Genomic DNA, 7786 nt, shown 5'->3' on the forward strand with positions numbered 1-7786 from the left:
GTACAGAGGGGTTACAATTACATGGGCAAGATAATGAGTACATTTCTTATCAAGCATTGTAGCCTCCTCCTTTGTTTCCCCTTCCCATCCCATCCTCCTCCCTCCTCTGCCCCCCCCAACCCTTCTCCCCACTCCTGGGGCAGTTCTGCATACAGAATGCCTCCACACCTGTCTCTCTGATTAAACATAATTGAGGCCTCCATCCAATGGACCCAGCACAGGAGGAAGGGACATTAATATCACCAAACTCCACTCACCCACAGCCGAGGGCAGAGTGACAGTCTCAGGATCTGAGAGAAGCCAGGGAGGGATCCTACAAAGCTCTGCCAAACACAAGCAAGAAACGGCGTGGCTCCTAGGTCATGGCCAGTAAAAAGAAGCTATGTATTTGCTCTGGTCCCCACCAGCACTACAAGGTCACCTGGTGACCTTGGAAAGTTTTTACAGTGACTGGTGAATATGTTAAGATTTTTCTGCTATGCTGTTGATTTTCTGGATGATATGTAGATAAACATTCCAGTATATGTTTGGGAAATTTAGTCAGGTGCTGGTGGCTCACATCTGTAATCCTATCCACTTAGGAGGCTGAGATCCAAGGATATTAGTTCAAAACCAGCCTAGATAGATAACTCTGAGAGGCTCTTATCTCCAATTAACTAGCAAAAAGCTAGAGTGAAGTGGAGTTGTGGCTCAAGAGATAACCTTGAGCCGAGTGTAAACAAAAAAAAAAGTTTAAAAAATAAAAACTAAGTAATAAAGCCCCAGTACCAATGGACGTGCCCTTGTGTGTGTCTCTGTGTACACACACACACACATGTATGCACACGCTCATGCATGTGCACACATCCATGGGATCCCTCCTCAAGTACTTAGGTTAGTCATAATTCCAATGTTTGTCCTTGGTTCTCTATCCCTAATAATACTGGCTTCTTCTTGTGGTAACCGCTGTAATCTTTCTTATATATTAGAGTTCATTCTTGCCCAGTTACCAATTCTTTATATATTAAATCTTTTTTGTTACAATAATGTGAATTGTTGTATACCCTAAGAGGTGCCAGGAGCTGGCAACTTGTGATCAAAGGCTCCTGGCCATTGACTCCAACCCTTGGGGCTGCAGTACTTGCCTTTTGTTTGAGGAAGTGTTCCTCTTGGCTTCTGGGTCTGGGGGTTTATCTGAGGGAGTATGGTAGACAAAGATTTTTGAAATAGAATGAAGAAGGATGCATACTGTCTGCACTTGTTGGCACAGTGGGTTCTAGAACAATGTGATGCGAGCATTTGATAGATAAAGTGTATATAGCTGAGGCTTTTGCTGGAATAAACAGAATTGTGCCTTCAGGCTTCTCCCCATATCCTTTAGCAAACCCCTTGCCCCTTGGGAGCCCCAGTTTGTGCTGCGGCTGGACCACAGCAGTGAATTCTATCTCATGGGTAGACATGGAGGTTTGTGTAACAAGGTATAATCTTATTGTTTTTTTGTGTGAAAGTGTTTCAGAAGATAGGAATGCTCCTTAAAAAGAAATAATTTGAGGGGCTGGGAAGGTGGCTCAGTGGTAGAGCGCTTGCTTTGCATGCCTGAGGCCCTGGGTTCGATTCCTCAGCACAATATAAGCAAAAAGAAGCCGGAAGTGGTTGTGTGGCTCAAGTGGTAGAGTGCTAGCCTTGAGCTGAAGAGCTGAGGGACAGTGCCCATGCCCAGAGTTCAGGCCCCACGACTGGACCCCCCCCAAAAAAGAAATCATTTGAGTTTCTTAGACTTCAAAGACTGTTACTATGTTCTGTGAAATTCCTTCCTTCCTTTCTTTCTTCTTCTTTCTCTTTTTCCTCTCTGTCTGTCTGTCTCTGTCTCTGTCTCTCTGTCTCTCTCTTTCTTTCTGGCACTGGAGTTTGAACTCAGGGATTCTTAATTACTCGGCTTACTTATTCAGCTGACATTCTTCCACTTGAGCCACATATCCAACTCAGTTTCTTGCTAGTTATTTTTTTTGAGATGGAGTCTTGAGGACTTTTCTGCCTCAGAAGGCATTGAACCTTCATCTTCTGCAAGTCAGCATCCTGAATAGCTAAGATTATGGGTATGAGGCACCAGTGGTTGTCAACATCTGTTTCCTTTAATAGCTTATGATTCTAATTTGTAAGCACCTAATTTTTTGTTCTCTTGGTATAACAATGCTACATGGACTTGTTATCTGTTAACAGAGGTTTACCAGGATATGATTTTATTCCATACATATAACAAAAATGTAATAAAACTAATGGTTTTCAGTTCTTTATTTAGCGTTCAGATCTTTAGTATAGTTAAAACACAACTTTTAACTGGTTTGTTTTTCATGTTACTGATTTTTATGAGCTCTTTCTATGGTGTAAACTTTAATCTCCTTTTGGTTATGCAAGCTTCTACTGAGAAACACTGCCAAGGAAAACCTAAAGATACTAAGGTCCCAATGCAGGAAGCTCAGCACAGGTATCAGGGACATGGTCTCTCCCACAGCCCACACATGAGGCCCCTGAGCAGAGTGGTCAGCTTCAGGGTTTGACAGCAGCCAGAATGCGATCCCATACCCAGGAGAGAAGTAAAAAATTTAGGCTCTGGTCCCCCAGTTCAGCCAGAGGAGAGGTGCTGTCCATAGCCACTGCTTCACTAGTTGATCTCACAACTGTATCAGCATCTCCAGCAACATAAGATCAGCCAGTGTCACCTGCTAGCCAGTACAGAAGGCCCTGTCCCTCAAGAACTCTAATCGCTGCAAAGCCTGGTCCATACTGGCTCTGTTGCAATCCACTTTCTCTTCAAGTATCTGGATTCCAATTAATAGTACTATCACCTGATGAGAGCAGAGGATGGGCTCAACCTGTAACCGTGCTTCCTCCCAGATCCCTGAGGGTTAAACTTCTTCCCACATGGCTTTCTTTACCTTGACTCACCGAGCACACCAAAGATGCCCTGGATATTGTCAGCATGCCATCTAAATTACTCATGAACTTGGGCATGATCCTGCAGGCCTGCTAGATACCAGTAGTCTGCCACCTGATAAATCAACATGGCAATACGTGGACAGAGGTGGCAAAAGAGGCTGTGAGGAGTGTAGATCCCAGTGCTTAGCTTCTCAACTTGCTGTGTAACCTGGGGATGGGGAGGTTCTCTGCATTCGATAGACACACCTCTAGTCTCATCTCCTTTCTAGATTCCTCCTCTCTCTTAACTATATTCCCCAACCAATCTCCTCCTTTCTTTTCTTGGAGTGCCGGGGATCAAACACAGGACTTCACATATGCTAAGCAAATGCTCTACTACAAATTATGTCTTCAGTCTTCTACTTTCTGGGTGTTGGCCCTGGGTTTTTATGCTCAAAGCTGGTGCTCTACTACTTGAATCATGGCTCCACGTCTGGCGGCTTTTTGGTGGTTATTGGAGATAAAATCTCACAGACTTTCCTGCCTGGGCTAGTTCAAACCATGATCCGCAGATCTCAATTAGGATTCCGGCACCTGGCTGCATTTTCCTTTAAGGGATTCTGTAATACCATAGCAGCCACCATTTTAGCTAGAGGCTTTCATGATCCCTTTTGCACTTGAGGGATTTGCAGAATGGTTAAGTGACCTATCTGAGACTGTATAGCTCAGAAAAGTTTCCCTGGGCTCTTGGATCCCTATGGTAGGTTTCTCTGAGTTCTCTTAATGTCCATTTCATGCTTCTGGTATCTAGAAGGGAAACATATCTTCAGGTTTCTCCAGCCTTTGCTCCTAAAGCCATCTGACTGACCTCTTGTCTTCCTGCCTAATGGGAGAACCCATAGTTGTCTATTCCCATCTGCCCACCTGCATCAGCAACAGAGTCTGGATACTAGTCTCGGGCTCATGCTGGTTCTAGTGTATAATCGCAAGGTACCAACTATAGAATGTATTGTCTCTGCTCCAAGATGTTTTCCCTGGCTACATGAAAGCTATAAGGTATATTGGTTTTGCTATATGCTAGATATAGAATGTATTGTCTCTGGGAGGGGATGTCTTCCCTGGGATATCTCCAGGGTCCATCTGTGACTACAAAGATTTCCTGCCCCAGCCCCTTTTTCTGCCCTCAGAGAGTAGTTTGCTACTCTCTATCCCATGAAAGATAACCTGTCAGTCTTTAGCTGACATTAACCACTTCTTTCTTATATGTGACTGTGTGTTGGGAGTGGTTTTCTGGGTCAGCGCTGACAGTAGTGACCCACAGAACTTGACCTGGACTCCTCTCTCTCCTGCCCAAGAAGGAATACCACACTTGAAGAGGACAAAGAGGCCACCAGAGCCCTTTCTCACTCCCCCCTACCCCACCTGTTGGCTTCCAGTGGGCTGGTCTGAGAACAAAAGCCTGAGTACCCATGGGAACCTGCCCCTTCATTCCAGAGTGAGTCCCCCTCCCAGCCTTCTATAACAGACAGGTCCAAGCTTGCAGCTGTTGACAGAGGGCTCTCCAGTTGGGAACTATGAAATGCATGTGCACGCTGGCTTCTGGCAGAGAAATTCCCTGCCCAGGAGCCCCGAAGGATGTGCATGCCAGCCCCTGTCGGGAAACACAGATCCCTTTTTGGAGCTACAAATCGCTGGTACACATCAGGCACTGGCAGAGCACTCCCCTGTTGAGAGCCATGAAATGCGTGCATGCTCTGGCCCCTGTCAGGAGCCACAAAATGCACATACATGCACATAGCAAGCCAAGCGCTGGCCACTTGGGGGAAGAGAACCAACCCAGGGTCAAGGCACAAATAAAATCCTGTGCACCCATGGGGAGCCTAACCCTTCTGAAGTGAATGCCTATCCTGAAGGTCCAAATCTAGCCTTCCCCGCCCCCACTGCAGACTGAACTGAATTCCTTTCAGCTAGCCCAGGGCTGAGTGGGCACAGGTGCTAGCTGACCTGGGGACCCAGCAAGAGCTAGCCTACCTAGTGTGAATAAGCCTGGGACAAGTGAAGACTGCCACCTGTCAGGCACTAACAGGCCAAGCTTGGGTCAATGCCCTGACAATCCCTGAACCCAAATGCGTCAATCACAAGATTCATGAATAATCAGGACAACAAACCAAATCCAAAAGTCAACAGCTATTAGGAAAAAACTCCAATGAGTGAAGAAAAAATGGAAGGCAAAAGAACTATTAAAGAAATGATGGCTGGGTGCCAGTGTCTCATGCCTGTAATCCTAGCTATTCAGGAGGCTGAGATCTGAGGATCACGGTTCAAAGCCTGGGCAGGAAAGTCTGTGAGACACTTATCTCCAATAAATCACCAGAAAAACAGAAGTGGTGCTGTGGCTCAATTGGTAGACCTCTTGCCTTGAGCTAAAGAGCTCAGGGACAGCGCCCAGGCCCAGAGTTCAAGCTCCACAACTGACAAAAAAAAAAAAGAAGAAGAAGAAAGAAATGATGACAGAATTGGCCAGTGAAATAAAAAGGGAAATCCAAAAGCAATTTCATGAGCACAAAGAAATGGCACAGGAATTCTAAGACTTTAAAAAAGAGATATAGGGCTGGGAAGGTGGCTCAGTGGTAGAGCGCTTGCCTTGCATGCATGAGGCCCTGGGTAGCCGGAAGTGGTGCTGTGGCTCAAGTGGTAGAGCACTAGCCTTGAGCTGAAGAGCTGAGGGACAGCACCCAGACCCAGAGTTCAGGCCCATGACCAGACCCAAAAATAAATAAATAAATAAATAAATAAAAATAAAAAATAAAAAGAGATATAGAGAAAAATAGACATGGTATATATCTCATTAAAAGATGAAATTAACACTGAATGCTGATCTCGGAAGCATAAATGTTTCAATTTCTACAATGTGAACCACAGTGGAAGCCATAGGTAATAGAATAAGTGCGATAGAAAATAGAATGTCAGGAGTCAAGGATAAAACAGAGAAGCTGGAACAGAAAGTCAAAGATATGGGAAAACACTCAGAACTTGTCAAAGGAAAATCCAAGAATTGGCATACTCTGCCAAGAAATCAACTCTATAAATACAGTTGGGATCAATGAGGGGGAAGAAATTAATAGTAAAGGCATGGAAAACCTATTCAGTAAGATAATTATAGAAAACATCCCCTATCTTAAGAGAGAAATTCACACCCACCTAACAGAAGCATATAGAACACCTATCAGAACTAAAAGAAGTACTTCTAGACACATCATACTAAAAATATTAGACTTGAATAGCAAGGAATATATTTTAAATGCTGAAAAATCAAAGAATGAACTATATTACAATGGAAAGAAAATCAGAATCACTGCAGACCTCTCCACACAAACCCTCAACAAAGGAGATCCTGGAATGGTATTATCTAAGTCCTGAAGATCAACAACTGCCAAACCAAACTGTTGTACCCAATAAAGCTATCATTTACATTTGATGGTGAAACTAAAACCTTTCATGCCAAAGAAAAATTAAAGGAATTCATGAACACTAAACCACTAAAGGGAGGGATTCACTCTGAACAAAACAAATTGGCTAGGAAGGTGGCTCGGTGGTAGAGCGCTTGCCTTGCATGCATGAGGCCCTGGGTCCCATTCCTCAGCACCACATAAGCAGAAAAAGCTGGTAATGATGCTGTGGCTTAAGTGGTAGAGCACTAGCCTTGAGCTGAAGATCTGAGGGACAGGGCCCAGGCCCAGAGTTCAGGCCCCACAACCAACAAAGAGAGAGAGAGAGAGAGAGAAAGAGAGAGAAGAAAAAAAAGAAATCAAATAATCAAAATCAAGAAAACACATCAAACAAAAACCACTAGAAGACCAATTAAGGAAGCACAGGAAGAGGAAAGAAACAAAATATAGGAAAACAAGAAAATGGCATGAAATATAATATCTCTCTATAATAACCCTAAGCATTAATGGACTCAATTCCCCAATAAAAAGAAAAGGAACAAGCAAGATCCATCCATTTGTTGCTCCCAAGAGACCCATTTCACAGCCAAAGATAAAAACAAACTCCAAAAGTGAAGGGATGGAAAAAGACCTTCCATGTAAATGTACCCTGCAAGAAGGCAGGAGTAGCCATATTGATATCTAATAAAACAGACTTATCATTAAACTACGTACAAAAAGACAAGGAATGTCATTACATATTAATAAAAGGACTGATCCATGAAGAGGAACTCATACTATGCACCAAACAATGGAGCACCTAAATGTGTTAAATACTCTCAGACTTACAGAGCAAGATAGACCCAAACACAATAATAGTAGGAGAGTTTAACACCCCACTCTCAAGAAAGGACAGGTCAGCCAAACAAAAGATAAGCAAAGAAGCCACTGAACTAAATGACACATAACCCAAATGGACTTAACAGACATCTACAGACCTTTCCACCCAACAAGGACCCAATACACATTCTTCTCAGCAGCCCATGGAACATTCTCCAAAATAGTAAACCTAAGAAAATAGAGAATTGGCATAATCCCTTGCATTCTATCTGACCACAGTGGAATCAAATTAGTTCTTAACAGCAAAACATACTGTAGAAATTACTCAAATACATGGAGGCTGAACAGTACAATATGGAATAACAGCTGGGTCACAGAAAAAATTAGAAAGTTCTTACAACTCAATGCAAATGAAAACACATCACAATGGAACCTCTGGGAAATAGCAAAAGCAGTGCTGAGGGGTAAGTTCATGGCCCTAAGCAAACATAAAGAAAACAGAAACTGCTGAAGTAAATAACCTCATGATGCAATTAAAACTGCTAGCAAAGCAAGAAAAAGTCCAATCTAAAGCTACTAGAGAGAGAGAGAGAGAAAAGATTAGGGCAGAAGTCAATGAGAAG

This window comes from Dipodomys ordii, unplaced genomic scaffold (genome assembly GCF_000151885.1).
Source record: "Dipodomys ordii isolate 6190 unplaced genomic scaffold, Dord_2.0 Scaffold23, whole genome shotgun sequence".
In the NCBI taxonomy this organism is placed as follows: domain Eukaryota; kingdom Metazoa; phylum Chordata; class Mammalia; order Rodentia; family Heteromyidae; genus Dipodomys; species Dipodomys ordii.